We start from the raw sequence: 5972 nt of genomic DNA on the forward strand, positions 1-5972 counted from the left end.
TTCTACTCCTTTGCCCTTTCAGTGTATTGTCCATTTCTGATATTCTGTTATTAGTCATCTGGACCTCTTTCTGTAGGATTTGAATTGTTTTCTATGCTGTATCTCTCTTATTTGATTGTTCCTGTAGTGCTTTCCTGACTTCTTCCTTATTTTTCTCATCTCCATTGTATAGTGTTTTGATGCATTTTATAATCATTTTCATGAATTCCTTCTCAGGCATTTCCAAAGCCTGCCATCTTCCAGTATGGAGTGTAGGTTTACTTCCAGCTCATTTGCCTCAGTCACTTTATCTCGTTTCTGGACATGTGCAGATATGGTCATCTGTTTCTGTTTTTTGGCCATATTCAGGGGTTATCTGTGGCCTTAATACTTAGATGGGTGTGTATTTTGGTATATTTTATGCTTTCTGGTTGCCTCCAGGTAGATGTGATCAGTAAATGGGCTTCCCTTTCCACTCTTCTTCTTGAGAAATTTCAAGATGCCACTGTTGGTCTTTTTGACATAACTTAGGGTTTAATTTTTGGCCTATTTCCTTTTTAGTCTGCCTGTCACACTCCACAATCCTAGTTCAGGCCTTTTTTTCTAGTTATAAACAGTTCAGGGCTGGCTGTGGCCGTTTGGTTTTAAGTGGAAACTGTCTCTTTAAATTTTGAGGAAATCTGTGTGCATGCGTAGTAGAACCCTCCAAGGTTGGGGCTTGGGTGTCCATTAGCTCAGGTACCCCTATAGTCACCAGAATGGAGGTGCACAGACAGCAATGGACCGATGACCAGATACCAAAAGAAAAGACTGTACACACCTTTATCTCCGTGGTTCTGTCATGTGTCCATGGCTGCTCTGATCCTTCCCCTACTTGGTCTCACCCAAGATGGCGTCTCCTGGAGCAGCTGAGCATCTTGAATTAGAAAGCAATGGATTTTTTGCTTCTGCTACAAATTTCCTTAACTGTAAGCCTTCCGACCTTATAAATATTCCTTTATATGTGGTTCAGAGTTCTGGAACCATCCCCTGAGCCTGCTTGGTCCTGTATTCTGTGTTGTTGCTGATGGAGCTCCTTACTGCACTTCCAGCTGATCCGCCATCTTTTAGTTCTCCAGTATAACTAGTTTTTGTACAAAAAGTCTCCATTAGGGGGGTTCTTAGACCTTCTAAATAAAGGAAGATGTAATCTTGTATGATGAAAGGCCTCCTCAAAATAGAGTCATTCTACTGGTCTTTGGGTCTCTCCATAATCCTTGCAAGAGTTCTACTTGTTCAGGATAAAGAGACTCACCTATTTATTATATATATATTTATTTTTAAGCATTTATGCTGAAGTAAATACTGATTTCATGACCCATTTGTCAGCTCCTGTGCTGCTAAAAACTACACCAGTAGTATTTTTAAAACCAGCAGGGTGACCCATGGTAGACAGATTTCAGCAGAATATCAAGAGTAAAACAGAAAAGAAAGAAGGATTTGGTGATCTACTTTAAAAAACAAACTGGCCAGTGAAATCCTTATAAGTAGCATCAGAATATTTTCTGATACAGGATTGGAATCCCTCATGTTGGAAGGCACTCAAAATATGACTGGGAAAAGTTTCCTCCTCAAAGTGGAGTTGACTGTAATAACATGGATGGAGTAAGCTTTTAGAATTTTCATTTGAAGATGTGACATGGCTCAAAATGAGAAAAAAACAGTTACAAACATCCATTAAGAATCATAATGTGCAATGTGTGGAATATGAATCTAGGACAATTCAGAAACGAACCTGGAAAAAAGGAATATCATTGCTGATGTCAGGTGGATCCTGCTTGAGAACAGAGAATAACAGAAAAATATTTACCTGTGTTTTATTGACTAGTCAAGGGAATTTGACTATGTAGACCATAACAAATGGTGAATAACATTGTGAATTTCAAGAATAACAATGGAAATTCAAGAACACTTAATTGAGCTCTTGTGGAACTGGTACATAGACCAAAAGGCAGTAATTCAACAGAACAAGGGGATACTGCATGGTTAAAATCAGGACAGGTGTGCTTCAGGTTGTATCCTTTCACCATACTTATTCAATATGCTGAGCAAATAATCCTTGAAACTGAATGATGTGAAGAAGAAAGACCATCAGGACTGGAGGAAGGCTAATTAACAACCTGTAATATGCAGATGACAAAATTTTGTTTGCTGAAAGTGAGGAGTACTTGAAGTATTTACTAATGAAAATAAAAGATGACAGACTTCAGTTTGGATTACTCTTCAACATAAATATAACAAAAATCTTAACAATTGGACCGATAAGTAACATGATAAACAGAGAAAATGTTGATGTTGTCAAGAATTTCACTTTACTTGGATTCATACTCAATGCTATGGAAGCAGCCACCAAGAAATCAACTGATGTATTACATTGAGAGAATCTACTGCAAAAGACCTCTGTAAAGTGTTAAAAAGTAAAGATGTCACTTTCAGGACTGAGGTATTTTAGTGTAAGGGAACAGAAGGGAAACTATTGAGGAACATTACCCGGGCAGTTGAAAAGCGGCATTTGGAAAAGATCAGTAGAACCGTGAAAAACCTTCAAATACAAAGAATAGACAGGGCAGAATGTGGACAGAAGATAGAATCTATCTCTTTGTCCAGCTGCAGAATATAAACAAGATAAAAAACTCTCCTGGTCAGGCAGGCAGGCAGGTTATTATCAACAAGATAAAATGAAAAAAATTATCTCCTTGTGTGACTGGAACCCAATGGGGCTTGTGAGTCCTCCCTCCCTATTCATCAACTCAGCGGGGGTGGTTAACCATCAGCCACACATTAACCTCCCCCTTAATCAGTTTTAGCACAGGCACAAACCCGTTATGTCAAGTATCCCAGACAGTTCCGCAATAGAATCCATCTTGAAATCTTGGACTCTATCGTAGACACCAGATGCACACAGCGGCATGGGATAAAGTAGAGATGGAACTGAAACATGATAGGGGAGCTGCACAAACAGGAAAGCCTGCCTCCTTTTTGAAATCAACAACTGTAATTGTAGGTAAATCTCTCCTTATAAATAAATACATGTCAGGCTGTAAGTGCGTGAGATGATGCTGTCACTTTTGCATGTTTCCTCTGCAGGTATTCATCTTCCCATATTCTAACAAACCTCTTTTATACTATATTTCATGATTTTCTAATCTTTTGTAACCTGACCATATAACAGTATGCCTGTCCCAAGCTATGGTGTTTTTTATTTCCACCTGCATATGTGAAAGTTGGGCAATGGCATGGGAGAAGAAAAATTATTGTGTTTATGAAGAATATTGTGTGTGCCCTGGACTGCCAGCAGAATGAACACATGTGTGTAGAAAGCAGTACAGCTAGAATGCTTCTTAGAAGCAAGGGTGATGTGACTTTGTTTCATGTACTTTGGACATGTTAAATGTACTCTGTTAAATGGTTCATGTACTTTTAAATTTTTTATTTATTTAAGGTTTTTATTGTGGATCGAGTGAATGTTTACAGGGAATATCATCAGTTGTACATTCAACAAATCATATACCTTGTTTCATTACATTGATTATAATCTCCTCCATGTACCATCAGTTAACAGTATTCTCTTTATCCATTTTAGCTTTTTAAAAAACAAACAGACAAACAAAAAAACCCCCACTCATTAGTTTGGAGGTACCTAAGTATCATTCTCCTGAACTCTGTTTGGGCAATTACTGTACCTCTTTTTTTTTCAACAGCATCTTCATGTTCTGCTTCTTGGTCATTTGTTTGAGGTGTTCTGTCTTGTTTTTTCATGTGAACAGAGATAGTCTGTTGCATTTGAGACATTGTGGTGTTTTTGTATTTGTGGTAAGTCGATGAATGGTGTGTTCTTAGGCACCCACCAACTGCCTTCCAATGCGTGTGATGAAGAGAAGAGCTTGTGCACCATTCTCCTTTGGCTGTTAGTGTAGTTCAACTCAGGGTGGATTTAGTTGATCTTGGTTGCTGTTGGTCCAGTATATAGCAACTGGTATTGACTCTGGCTTAATTGGTGGGACTGAAGAGGATATGGCTGTGGTTGAGCTGGCTGGTTGTAGTGAGACAAGAAGAGAAAGCACTCCCATCAGAGAGAAGGAAATAAAAAAATAAAAACAAAGACCAAAACCAGCAAACAACAGTGGAAAAATAAGCAGAATGCTTGTACGCCACTTACAGGTCTCTTACCTTCACAGTCACCTGAGAAATTTCGAGATGATCCTACTGTGCTTTTCTGACCTATAACCAGTCTTTTTCTTTCACCTCCTTTTCTCTACCCCACATCTCTATTCAGCTGTTTCTCATAGTGAGAGCCAGCTCAGGGCTGGGCAGGGCTGACGTTGCAGATTTAGAGCAGGTCCTACCGGAGAGGGACTATTTCTACTGCCTCCTCCCCTTTTACTTGGGTACACAGTCATCAGATCTGCACTGTTCTGTCTTTCCAGAAAGCAGACCTCTCCTGGGTGTGTACACTCATAGAGGCCCCATCTCTGGTCACCAGAGGAGCGCAAGGAATCAGAGAGGAACAGACAGTAAAGAAAAAAAAGTACACTTTTGTCTCTGCAAGTCACAGGCTGGCTTCTGCAATGCAAATTTTTTGTGTCTCTTAATCCACTCACACATGCTTGAAATGGCTGTTGTGGGTCCTGCTAGCCAGCCCAAAGCATAAGTTATCTCCTTTCTTGCCATAGCTGTTCAACTCCCATTCCTTGTAAGTACTCAATCTACTTGTTTATCTGAATCTCAGAGTTCCAAGACCATCCTCCTAATCTGTCTCATCCAGTTTTCCATATCCTTGCTGCAGAGGGTCTGCAAGCCTTCCTGCCTAGTCTGCCATCTTGCCCCACCTCCTTAGGCTGGTTTTTGTCTTAAAGTCTATTTTATCAGAAATTAATAATCCAACTCCTACTCATTTTTTTATTGCCATTAGCTTGATATGTTTTTTCATCCACTGATTTTTAATCAATTTTTGTCTTCGTGTGCAAGGTGTGTTTCTTGTAGAAAACATATTGAAGGACTGTTTTCTTATCCGTTCTGTACACTCTGTCTCTTGACTGGTGCATTTAATCCTTTGACGTTGAGTGTAATTATCGGTAGGATAACTTGGTTGCCATCGTTCTGCTTTGTGTTTTTTTGTGGTGCTGTTGTTTTCTTTGTTCCACATATTTTTATGTGCTGAGTTCATTTTGTATGTGCATTTTCTTTCCCATTTCTTCACTGCTGTTTTTTTCGTTACTAAAACTTCATAGTTTCCCCTTTTGTTGATTTGACGTGAAAGTGGATTAATTTTCTCTGAAGTTACGCTGTAATTTACTCATTTCTTCCCTACATTAAAACAGTTGGTTTTATCTTGAAATCTACTTGACTTCCTCAACATTTGGAATTCTGAAACCATAATTTTACCACTTTTTGCTTTGTGGTTGTCTTGATTATAAATTGATATCTCTGATTCCCTATTTTCAGTCATGTGGTTTTGTTTTCACTTTGGATACTTCTATATCTGGATAAATTCTGGGTGGTGTTGCTGTGTATGTCAATTTCCAGTTGTTGTCTGCAGTTACTGGTTCTCAGTCCAATGAACTTTCTAAGTATCTTTTGTATAGTTGGTCTGTTTTTATAAATTCCTTTAATTTCTGTTTATCTGGAAATGTTCTAATTTTGCTGTAATATTTGAGGGACAGTTTTGCTGGGTAAATGATTCTTGGCTGGTAATTTTTACTTTTAGAATTTTATATATATCTCCCCATTTCCTTCTTGCTTGCATGGCTTCTCCTTAAAAATCATACTTAAATTTTGTTGGTTCTCTTTTACAGGTAAATTTTTGTTTTTCCTGAGTGTCTTTCAGGATTTTTCCTTGTCTTTGATTTTGGAGAATTTGATTATGACATATCTTGTTGATTTTATTTTTGATTCTATCTTGTTTGGGGTTTGTTCAGCTCGAATGGTTTTCTTCATGATGGTAGGGAAATTAA

Source organism: Chrysochloris asiatica, unplaced genomic scaffold (assembly GCF_000296735.1).
Source record: "Chrysochloris asiatica unplaced genomic scaffold, ChrAsi1.0 scaffold00268, whole genome shotgun sequence".
Lineage (NCBI taxonomy): Eukaryota > Metazoa > Chordata > Mammalia > Afrosoricida > Chrysochloridae > Chrysochloris > Chrysochloris asiatica.